This window comes from Pelophylax lessonae (genome assembly GCF_965119305.1).
Source record: "Pelophylax lessonae genome assembly, chromosome: 1".
NCBI classification, from domain to species: Eukaryota; Metazoa; Chordata; class Amphibia; order Anura; family Ranidae; genus Pelophylax; species Pelophylax lessonae.
Window position 1 is genome coordinate 735,724,580 of NC_138768.1, and position 13,097 is coordinate 735,737,676.

The window sequence follows — 13,097 nt, forward strand, 5'->3', positions numbered from 1 at the left end:
AGCAGTGAGATGGCCTGAACATCCTTCAATCTGAAAATTAAAGGAGTTGGGTAGAAAAAGGTCAGCCAAACAGCAGCTGCAACCAATCAGATGCAGTCACTGTTCAGAATTGTGACAGCTGCAAGTGCCAACTGTCAGAATACAGTATTGGAAGGGGAGATTCCTTAGAATAGATGAGGCAATCGATAGGCAATAGTTTTAGTAAATATAAACAGCTAAATACCTTTTCTCATCAGCAGTATATAGCAGTCTTGTGACTTCTATCAGTATCTGGTTAAAGCTTGTAGGAGGAGTTTTCATTCTACTCTGACTGTCCTATGAAGTTGCAGGACCCCTGACCTTCTGTCTGGACAGTGCTGATTGGCCCTGTGCTGATCACATGCACCCTCCCAAGAAAAAAAAAATTCTCTAGCAATACACACCAAACTGACCATGTGCAGCTTGTCCCCCTGACCTCTGCTCTATCAAGAGATAGATTGGGGACAGTGGAAGAAGGGGAGGATCAGGTTGGATTCACATATCTGCAGGTTGAAGTCCAGAGACTGGTGCATTTCTGTTTACTGGTTCAGATGTGATTCAGGTGCAAATGTTTCAATGAAATCGCACCTGAACCGGACCCAAAACCGCCCAGGACCCTTTTCAAAACCGCACCGCTGCCCCACACATGTGAACCGGCTCCATTGAAAGCTAGTTAGATTCACATGTTATGCGAATTGGATGCGGCTAAAAACACATTAAATTTGCATATATGTGAACCCAGCCTAGGAGAAACAGGATCAAACAGCCTTTTTACTAAATGCAGAGGAATAACCCATTATGTTCCACAGTGAGTATAACAAACATGCTTTTGTGATATCGCATGTGATTCGCAGCGCATATATATATTTTAACAAATGTCCTTGCTTTGTTTTCCTCTGGTATATGTGATATTAGAGTCATGATTCTTTCTATCAATGGCTCCATAGATCGAATGATCCACAATGACAGCCTAATACAGAAGCACAAGCAGCAACCCTCGTACCCTAGTTAGTGATCTTTATAGGGAACACACAGATCTGGCTGACAGGTTAATGAATTGAAAATTAGCTGGGGAATATTTACCAGCAGCCTCATAGCCATAAACAGCACTTACCCTTTCTATCTGTCCACCCCCCTTCAGCACTCCCACTAGCAGATCAGTTTCCTAACCATTATTGAGGAGGCATTAAATTTTCACAAAGCATGGAGGCAGATACTAGGTTTCTATTAACTCTTTATACAGAGGCGGCCTCAATAACCCACTTTAAAAGGTACAAGAAAGCTGAAGTGTGATCAAAACATGACTTCCCTATTCTGGGGGAGGGGGGGTAGGTCCTAGGAATTGGCGGGCCAACCCTGGATTTACTCACCGCCTGATAGATTACTTATCAATCCAACTGCTCTATTGGAAGTCTGTTTAAGCTGGATACACACTATCCAACTTTTGTGGTTAGATTTCCTTCAGATTTACCTTTTCTATGTAGTGCAAGGGCCTGCCAGATTGCATACAAATTTAAAGTGTTTAGGTTTGACCTCATATTGTATGGTTTTGGTAAATCTAAAGGAAAAAGTCTTCAGAAAATATTAGTGTGTATGGCCCATTAGACTAATGCCACCAAGCCCACAGGCAGGGGAAATGATTACAGTACTGCGAATCTGAGAAAATGATCAGCTTTTGCAATTATTAGGGCTCTTTCAGAAGGCCGCTCCGCTGCTTTAGTCCGCTGCGGGACTTTTTTTTTTTTTTTTTCACGGAGTGGATGACATTTGTGTCATCCGCTCCGTGTGTCCGCATATCATCCCATCCGTTTGCGGATGATATACGGACATAATGTAAGTCTATAGGGATTGCGGATGTCAGCGGATGACACCGCTGACATACGATTTTCCTTCCTTTCCGTTTTTTACACGGATGAAAAAATAGGGTTCTGTTCCGTTCCAAAAAACGGAACAGAACTGAAAGGAGGAAAATCGGATGTCAGCGGATGGTATTCCGCTGACATCCGCAGTGCCATTCACTTACATTATGTCCGCAAATCATCCGCAAAAAATAGGATGATTTGCGGACAAGCGGAGCGGCCGTGTGAAAGAGCCCTTACATTTAAAAATTACACTTTTTTCTGAATTTTTCTTTGAAAATATCACAAATATAAGCAGATATGTCCTGGTTAATAGGCTGCCGTTAACAGCAATAATAATGAATGCAGACGTTGCCTACTGCATAGTAAAATGTAATAATTGCAGATGGCACAAGCAGCTAACGCTTTGTTTTGTTAGGGGGTACCTGCCCTGGTATAGGTTTGGTGGAGTACAAGGCCTTGGTCAGATGGGTGTTTGAACAGAAGACATTTGGACCTCCCCACCAGGTATGGAATGAACGTAGTTGCTCTTAAGCCCGCGTTCACATTGCGCAGATTTGACATGTCTAATTGGAGCCTTTTGCTGGCAATGGCACCGTATAGATTGGTGCGACGTCAACTTTGCGGCACCACACCGATTCCCAAAACTAGTTTCTGCACTACTTTCGGCAACTTCCGGGGAGCGATTTCAATGGACATTTGTGCATGAACCCGCACAGAAGTCTGTCAAATCGCCCCCGAAGTCGCACTGAAAATGCCGGTTTGAAATTGTGCGAGTTCAGCTGAACCCGGATGGTTTCAAACCCGCCCTCAGTGTGAACGTACACTAAGCCTCGTACACACAATAAGAATATTGGACAAAGGATAGTCATTTTTTTTGGCAAGCTAGTCTCATACTGAAACCCAACAGGTTACTAACGTTACGAAAATTCTTGTAAGACAGAATACAACTTCGGAAGTGATGTAATGTATTGTAGTGTAATGTATTCTTCGTTTAGGACCATGCATGATCTTGGTCACCAGATTTTTTTCGTACAAACATCATACTAATTACACTAAGATCAATTGTTTCATTTTCAAACAAGAAAAATTTTCATGCCTGTGCCTTCTAATATTTTCCAATGAAATGTCACGATCGGCTCTCGAAAGGTGTGTACTAATGATCAGATTATCAGACAATCGCTCCAAAAGCAGTATTTTCCCTGCAATTTTCTCATCGTGTGTACTAGACATAAGGCCTCAGTCACAGGACCCATACAGTGTGCAGAGCCTAGGTAATGACATTCCAGGGACCTGCTTCAGTTGCATACAGCCGCCCACTGAAATGGGTTTAAGAGGCATCTGTATGTGATTGTACGCTGGGGCTTGTGTAAAGCACCCGCATAAGCCCTGAAGTATGCATTGAATTAAAATAGTGTGCATTCGAAGACTACTATATGTCAGTGCGCATGCATGTGCTTTACGCAAACACCAAGCACACAACCTTATACAGCCCCCTCCGTGGCGCATAGCAGTGGTGCATCTGCACATGCCACAGGGGGTCCTGGGAATGTCATTACAAAGGCTCTGCATGCTGTACTGTCCCCCTATACCCATGTGCATGAAGCATTAAAGAGGACCTTCATCCCCTGAATACACTGGGCATCATTGCTCTCTTTCCTCCTCCACAATCTAAAACAGAATGATTTTTTCTTTTTCAATTTTTTATGGTCCACTCTTCTCCCCCCCACCCCCCCTGGCTGTCATTCTCGTCTAGGTGAGAATGATGTCTCCTCTGTGCTGAAAGCCCCTTGGATATGTACATCACATACAGGGTTTGGACACCAGGTAAAAGAACTAAATCTTTACCGAATATGGTGTTGGACCGCCTTTGCCATCCAAGATGGCCTGAATTCTTCTGGGAATTGACAAATATAAGTCTTGGATGTGGATAACAGAATCTGATACCAATCTTCATGTAAAAATTGTTATAGTTCTTGCAGAGATCCCGGAGGCAGAAAACAAGCCCGAATATTGTTCTCTAAAATTGACCAGATATTGAGGTCCGGCAACTGTGGTGCCCAGGGAAGGTGCAAGATTTTGTCTGCTTGCACATCAAACCACGACTTGACACCAGCTGTGTGAATCGGAGCATTATTGTCTTGGTAAATGGCGCTGTCAATGGGAAACGATGTCTGCACCATGGGGTGCCCATGGTCTGCCAAAATTTGTCGCTGGCAGTGACGTTACCTTTCAAGGTAATCATTGGGCCTGCAGAATACCAAACTATAATTGCAACGCCCTCATGCTTTGGCGTCGGCACATGACAGTACTGGTCGTAGGCTTGGGACAATGTTTGCCACACGTAAACACGTCTGGTGGTTGGGAACAGTGTGATGCTCGATACATCAGACCATATGACAGTCTTCCATTGATTGATAGTCCAAGATTTGTGGGTGTTGGATCACTTTCCCCACTTCTGAGCATTAATATCGGTCTCTAGTGGTTTGGCAATTGTAGCTTGCACATGAATGTTTTGCTTATGGAGTTCCCTCTGCACAGTTTTTGTGGACCCAGGATTTGGAATCTTAAGATTTAGCTCTGCTGTCAATTTTGCAGCAGTTGTTTTCTCTTTCCGGGTCACAATCCCGCACAATGTCCTATTGTCTCTTTCACTCAGTTGACTATGTGGACCGCGCCTATGCTTATTAGAGGACGTTTTCCCATAAACGATATATGCCATCATAACCTTTGATAATGTACCTAGCGTCACCGCAAATAAACTGGCAACATCAGTCACAGAGACACCACCAGCTAAGTGGACACCAACAATTTGCCCTCTTGAAACTCAGTAAGCTCTGACATGTCTCTGTATTCAAAGCAGCACACGCAGTGAATGATGAAAGTGAGGCTTCCCGCCTGTTAGCTAGGTGTCTTATCACACAGTGGAAGAATGTTACGTCACTTCCGCTTTCAATCCAAAACAGGTCATCACTTTCACATCTGCAAATCATGTAGTGTTTCCATATTTTTGTCCAACCCTTGTATGTACATCACATATCACAGGATGCTTCATGTTCCATTGACAGCAGCCAGGGAAGGACCAGCCTAGCACACATCTTCAGAAGGCCAGGCTGCCTGAACCATGAACAGGCACCTGACACCTGACGACATCAGAAACAAAGATGGCAGCACGGGACACAATGTGTGGCAGATCATTGCAGATTACCACTGGGTCCATTGGGTAGGTGAGTATGTGAACTTCAGACAACCATGGGTAACAGGTAAGGGAGGGGGGAGTTATCTTCTTCTTTAAACCCCACAGGGTGAAGAGAAAATATTTGCTAAAGAGCATGCAGGAATTTGAAGCGCTGGCTACTGTAATCGGACAGCCAGCAACCAAAGCTGTCAGAATGCCTAAACAGTGACTGCATCTAATGCCTCTTTCCACTGAGTGGTACGGTAGGGTTCGGTTCACTACGGTACGGTTCGGAATGGTACACCTTGCGTTTCCACTGCCAATAGTACCCTTTCATGATAGGCGTGGTGTAGCAGGAAAGCTGTGATAGAGGATTCTCTGTCAACCAATCAAAGTTCTGCAGAGTGTAGCTCCACCCTGTTGGTACGGTACTAATGTGCTTGGTACCCCAACGAAAGGGTCCCAAAAAAGTGGTACAGTACGGTTCGGAATTAGGGTACCATTCACAATGGAAACGGCAAAAATTGCGTACCGTACCGAACCGAACCGTACCGCTCAGTGGAAATGAGCCATTAATGGATGTAGGCACAAGTTGGAGAAAGAATTTTGCCTAGTTCCTTCAACAAAAGTCGATAAAAAAATTAATTTTTAAAGACATCTTGAGGCATTGCTTGTTGGCTGCTTTTGTTGCCATCTCTCACCATTGGGAAACCAATTCTCCTTCACACCTCACCTTTTGGAGTGGGCCCAGATACTCAATGACATCATGGCAATGGGAACCCTGATAGCAGAGGACAGCACTGACCCGGAAAAAGTCCCAACCACATGGGCCTGTTGGAGTGACTTGGACAATTTCCGAACCTTGGTTACACAGTGAACTAGACAAATCCCCTTAGATCATTTTATTCGAGCATATCTGGAACTTATAAGATCCCCAAACCATTCTTTCATCTCAGAAACAGGGAAGATTCTCCATCCCTTTGGCTTCTAACTACCCCACTTCCCTGTTTCTCCTCCCTATCCACCCCCTCCCCCCACCCCCATGTCCTGTTCTTGTTTTTTCTTTTTTGGTTTAGCTCCTTATTTTTTTCTTTCTTTTATGCCCCTCGGTTGTTGCAGCCTACAAGTTCAATTAAATAATGATCAATATATATGTCTCATATTTCTTTCTTTTGTGGTATTTTATACATGGCACCAAATCTCAGATTTTATCTGCTGTCTTAATATGCCATGGACCTTGAAATCCTTTGAATGGAGTTATTTGATCCAACTTTGGTTTTGCTGGGTGGTGCTGGTAGGGCCATCTATGGTTCAGATTTTGGCCAAGTCACAGGAATGGGACAAAAGTTGAGCTGTGTATGGCCAGCTTTAGAATTCAGCACATATTCCTGACTGATGGACTGTTACAGTTAATATAAGCACAAAATACTAAAACACGTAACCCTGTTAGAGTAAAATGGACAGTTATAAATTTTACTGAGCAACTGTGAGCAATAAGCATTGAACATCTGGCCTACTGACAACAAGTAGAAGCTCAGATAGCTACCTGCAGGGATAACATTCAGGAAAATACTATATCAAATTTTATGATGCAAAAAAAAAAAAAGAAGAAATTTCCATGTCCATGTTGTCATAAATAAATGCCTATAGAGAACACTAAGAACAAAGGTCCACTTAAAAGAGGTGCACCTTCTGTGTGTATGCTCCATCAATAAACAATTACATCTCTAATGACAAAGGCTCAGAGCTCTGGATGAGACAGAACTCTCTTCCCACATGCTGACGCTGTCACAATGGATGGAGTGTGTCACTTTGCAGGGTTCTCCAGCCACTGAGCACAGGACTGCTGGATGAGATGCATGGAGCTGCCTACAACAAACCACTAGTGTCATCTGCAGCCTGTCCCTGCCCCAAGATATCACTCACACCTCCCAGCTGGATGTACTACACTCTGCACCCCAGGGGAGGGGGTCCCTATCAATGGAGGCACACCACTATACCCTCCAATAACCCTTTCACTGCTGCTCACCACTATACCCTCCAATAACCCTTTCACTGCTGCTCACCACTATACCCTCCAATAACCCTTTCACTGCTGCTCACCACTATACCCTCCAATAACCCTTTCACTGCTGCTCACCACTATACCCTCCAATAACCCTTTCACTGCTGCTCACCACTATACCCCTCCAATAACCCTTTCACTGCTGCTCACCACTATACCCTCCAATAACCCTTTCACTGCTGCTCACCACTATACCCTCCAATAACCCTTTCACTGCTGCTCACCACTATACCCTCCAATAACCCTTTCACTGCTGCACACCATTATACCCTCCAATAACCCTTTCACTGCTGCTCACCACTATACCCTCCGATAACCCTTTCACTGCTGCTCACCACTATACCCTCCAATAACCCTTTCACTGCTGCTCACCACTATACCCTCCAATAACCCTTTCACTGCTGCTCACCACTATACCCTCCAATAACCCTTTCACTGCTGCACACCACTATACCCTCCAATAACCCTTTCACTGCTGCTCACCACTATACCCTCCGATAACCCTTTCACTGCTGCTCACCACTATACCCTCCGATAACCCTTTCACTGCTGCTCACCACTATACCCTCCAATAACCCTTTCACTGCTGCTCACCATTATACCCTCCAATAACCCTTTCACTGCTGCTCACCACTATACCCTCCGATAACCCTTTCACTGCTGCTCACCACTATACCCTCCGATAACCCTTTCACTGCTGCTCACCACTATACCCTCCAATAACCCTTTCACTGCTGCTCACCACTATACCCTCCAATAACCCTTTCACTGCTGCTCACCACTACAGAACAGTGTACACACCAATAACCCTTTTAACGCTGCTCACCACTATAAAGCGGGGTACACACTATTAACCCTTGTAACACTGCACAGCACCAGAATAGCAACCTACAAATGATTAACCCCTGCAATGCTGCACAGCATTAGTACAGCAGTGTACACACTATTAACCCCTCCAATGCTGCACTGAACTAAAATAGCAGTATACACACTATTAACCCCTCCAATGCTGCACAGCACTAATATAGCAATATACCTCCTATTAACCCCTCCAATGCTGCACAGAACTAATATCGCAGTATATATCCTATTAACCCCTACAGTGCTGCACAGCACTAATATAGCAATATACCTCCTATTAACCCCTCCAATGCTGTACAGCACTAATATAGCAATATACCTCCTATTAACCCCTCCAATGCTGCACAGCACTAATATAGCAGTATACCTCCTATTAACCCCTCCAGTGCTGCACAGCACTAATATAGTAGTATACCTCATATTAACCCCTCCAATGCTGCACAGCACTAATATAGCAATATACCTCCTATTAACCCCTCCAACGCTGCACAGAACTAATATCGCAGTATATATCCTATTTACCCCTCCAGTGCTGCACAGCACTAATATAGCAATATACCTCCTATTAACCCCTCCAATGCTGCACAGCACTAATATAGCAATATACCTCCTATTAACCCCTCCAATGCTGCACAGCACTAATATAGCAGTATACCTCCTATTAACCCCTCCAGTGCTGCACAGCACTAATATAGTAGTATACCTCCTATTAACCCCTCCAGTGCTGCACAGCATCCCTAGAACAATGTACCCACTATTAACCCATGCAATGCCACACAGCACTAATATAGCAGTATACCTCCTATTAACCCCTCCAGTGCTGCACAGCATCCTGAGAACAATGTACACACTATTAACCCATGCAGTGCCACACAGCACTAATATAGTAGTGCTACACAGCATCAGTATAGCAGTGTAGACACTATTAACCCTGACCCCCCTATTAACCCCTCCAATGCTGCAAAGATCAGTATAGCAATATACACATTGTTAACTCCTCTAATGCTGCACAGCATCAGTATAATAACAGTGTACACATTCTCTACCTCTATAATGCCACACAGCATCAGTATAGTAGTGTTTACACTATTAACACATGCTATGCTGCAAGGATCAATATAGCAGTATATAGACTATTAACCCCTGGCAATGCTGCACAGCATCAATATAACGGTATACACACTAATACCCCTGTATCAGTGCAGCACATAGGCATAGTCATAGCCATAGGCAATATAGTGTGCACCAGCAGTGCTGAAAATCGTAAACATTTTGGTAATCAGGAGAATATCGATAAGGGCATTACCGATGAGAAATCAGTAAATGAAGTCCACAATGGATCGCTGCACTCTTGCTTGGGGTGAGTCATTTAAAGGGCTGAGTCCTGATTGTGTCTGCGCTGATAGTCTATAATGAATCTATTAGACGATCAGGGAACAAAGCAGTCGGTGGGGACAGAGAGGAGGAGAGGCTCCAGACATGGACAATAGACAGAAAGCCTACCTTCTATAGCAGTGCATAGAGAAGACTGAGCCGGCTGCTGCTGCTGCTGCTGGAAAGCCCTCCAGTGCTGGGACTGTGTCTGCCTGTCAGGCTGCCTCCATTGCTTTCCTTCCAGCTGATGCTTGCTGCCACACCATGGCAATGGAAGAGCAGTCACATGCTCCTAGCACATCTCCCCAGCACACACACATAGACACACATAGACACACACACCCTGCATACCTAGGGACCAGATCACACCTCTTACCTCCTCTACACATGGGGATGGAGCAGTCATATGAGATGCAGCCTCTTCCTACTCATCCAGCACACTGCCTGGAGTCTGGCACAATGTCTACACATGACAGCAGCTCAGACAAAGGAGAGACACCCTGGAGGCAGCTGGGGCTCAGGCCCTGTGCATAGGGTAGAAGGGTCAAAGGATTTCTCTTCTTTTTCTGTATTCAATTCTCTACATGCATAAGGCAATTTCAGCAAGCCCATTACAGGGTGGAAGGTAGGCCAGGGGCTGTTGAGAGGAGTCATCAGATTCTCAGTAGCTTAGGTGAAAATTATGTACTTGGGATGGGACACCAAAGTCCAAAATAACACATTGTATGGCACGCGGGCACCTATTAACCACTTTACCACCGGAGGATTTTGCTGTCTTACGTCTGGGCCACTTTTTGCGATTCGGCGCTGTGCGAATTTAACTGACAATTGCGCGGTCGTGCGATGCCATACCCAAACGAAATTTACGTCCTTTTTTTCCCCACAAACAGAGATTTCTTTTGGTGGTATTTGATCACCTGTGCGATTTTTACTTTTTGCGCTATAAACAAAAAAAGAGCGTAAATTTTGAAAAAACAACAATATTTTTCACATTTTTTTATATGAAATTCCCCCCAAAAAAATGTAAAAATCTAAATTTTTTTAAATTTTTGGCCAATTTGTTTTCTGCTACATATGTTTAGTAAAAAAATTCACAATAAGCGTATTTTGATTGGTTTGCGCAAAAGTTATTGCGTTTACTAACAAAGGGAAAGATTTATGTCATTTTTGGTGTTTTTTTTTAACGCGTAATGGCGGCGATCTGCGATTTTTTTTGCGGGACTGCGACATTGCGGTGGACAGATCGGACCCTTGACTGACATTTTTGACATTTTTGGGGGTACCAGTGACATTACTACAGTAATCAGTGCTATATATATGCACTGTTACTGTAAAAATGACACTGGCAGGGAAGGGGTTCATTTTATTGGAGAGGGAGGGGTTAATGTATGCCTGGTGCTTACTGACGTGTGTGGGGGGAGGTGACTGAGTGACACAGGGACAGATCCAGGGTTCAGCTATGCTGAACCCTGCAATCTGACCCTGCCTGTCACTTAGGAGATCCGCCCGCTTGTGTTTACACAAGCGGGCGGATCTCCACACTAGATCCCCGACGATCGGGGAAGAGCGGCGGCGATCGCCGCTGCTCCTCCCCTGGCCCGACTCCCGCTGTGACTAAATACAGCGGGAGCGAGCCTCCGGCGCCACGCGTGCGCCGCTGAGAAAGGGGAGTGTCTGACGACGTAGTACTACGTCGTCAGACGATAACGAGCCACTCTGCCGCAGTAATATTACTGCAGGCAGACGTAAAGTGGTTAAAATATCAATATGAAAGACACAGAGCTTAGGGGGTCATTTACACATAGGACCATACTGAAGCCTCTCTGAAAAGCAATAAACAGAATCACTTGTCAGAGGGCGTCTAACCCTCAAACTGCAGATGCGCCACATGCGATTGCATTGTGGCCTTATTCACTTGAATGGGTCATGCTCAAAGGCGGTATCGCTTTCCAAATGCTCTTTAACCACTTCTCACCCACTCTATAGCCGAAAGACGGCTACAGCGTGGGCTCGCATTGCCAGCAGGGCGTCCACGGATGTCTTCCTGTGATCGCACTTCCCACACACCCCCTGCGGCGTGAATCGGCAGGAATCTGTGATTGCAGTGTCCTTGGGATCACAGATCTGGGTAAAGAGTCAATCACATCAGCTCTTTACCATGTGACCAGCTATGTGCAATCATAGCTGATCACAGTGTAAACAGGATAGTTATCGGCAATCCTCTCCTCACACTGACAGTGTGTGAGGAGAGGAGAGCTGATGACCGGCAAATCCGCACAGGGGACATCTACACTGATAATTAGGGCACTGATCATCAGTGTCCTGATGATCAGTGCAGCCCCAACAGTGCTCACAAGTGCTGCCAATCTGTGCTCACAAGTGCTGCCTGCCAATGGCCATCAGTGATGCCTGTCAGTGCCCATTAGTGCAGCCTCTCAGTGGCCATCAGTGCAGCCTCTCAGTGGCCATCAGTGCAGCCCCATCAGCGCACGTCAGTGAAGAAGAAAAATTACTTTAGAAAATTTTATAACAGAAACTTAGAAAAACCTTTTTTTTTCTTCAAAAAAGTTTTTGTTTAGCAAAAAATAAAAAACCCAGTGGCGATTAACCAGTTCTGGACCGGAAGGATTTGCCCCCTTACTGAGCAGGCCGTTTTTTTTGCGATTCGGCACTGCGTTACTTTAATGGACAATTGCGCAGGTCATGTGACGATGTATCTAAAAAAACATTTTTTTTTTTTACCACAAATAGAGCTTTCTTTTGGTGGTATTTGATCACCTGTGCGATTTTTATTTTTTGTGCTATAAACAAAAAAAGAGCGACAATTCAGAAAAAAATATATATTTTCTGCATTCTGCTATATACCATTCCCCCCCCCCCCCAAAAAAAAAATGTAAAAAAAATCTAATTTTTCCATCCTTTTAGGCCAATTTGTATTCTGCTACATATTTTTGGTAAAAAAAAAAACACAAAACAATAAGCGTATTTTGATTGTTTTGCGCAAAAGCTATTGCGTCTACGAACTAGGGGAAAGCTTTATGTCATTATTTATTTATTTTTTTCTAGTAATGGCAGCGATCTGCAATTTTTAGCGGTATTGCGACATTGCAGCAGACAGATCGGACCCCTAACTGACATTTTTGACACTTTTGGGGATACCAGTGACATTACTACAGTAATCAGTGCTAAAAATATGCACTGTTACTGTAATAATGACACTGGCAGGGAAGGGGTTAACCTAGGGGTGATCAAAGTGTTAAGTGTGAGCCTAGGGGAGTGTTTTATAACTGTAGGGGGAGGGACTTTTGAAATGATTATAGAGACCTGTGTTTCTATATAGGAAGATCACAGGCGCTCTGTGATCATTTCAGAGAGAACAACGGTCAGCTGTGTTTACAACAGCTGACCGGTGTTCCCTTTCAGCGGGGGGGGGGCATTCCCGCTGCCTAGAGGGGGCTGGCACCCCCCCCCCCCCACCACGCAGCCGAGCCAGGCTGCCACAGTAAATCTGCAGCAGGCTGTCGGTAAGCGGTTAAATACCACCAAAAGAAAGTTCTATCGGTCTCAAAAAAAATTATAAAAATGTTGTTTGGGTACAGTGTTCCATGACCGGGTAATTGTCATTCAAAGTGCGACAGCGCTGAAATCTGGCCTGGGCATGAAGGAGGTGGAAGTGCCCAGTGGACAAGTGGTTCATTTTTTTCCATGCCGTCAAAGTAATGCATGTGTACAGCTCAAGCAG

The 13,097-nt window shown here is 44.7% G+C and overlaps 1 protein-coding gene across 1 annotated transcript in view; it reads right to left on the bottom strand.

The window, feature by feature from the left end:
- The window catches only part of CRACD (capping protein inhibiting regulator of actin dynamics), a 273,094-nt gene extending 263,194 nt beyond the window's left edge, over positions 1-9,900 (bottom strand). The window contains exon 1 of the mRNA XM_082264866.1: positions 9,723-9,900. The gene's annotated coding sequence lies outside the window, so the exon portion shown is untranslated. The remainder of the gene's footprint in view (positions 1-9,722) is intronic.
- Positions 9,901-13,097: the final 3,197 nt, after the last annotated feature.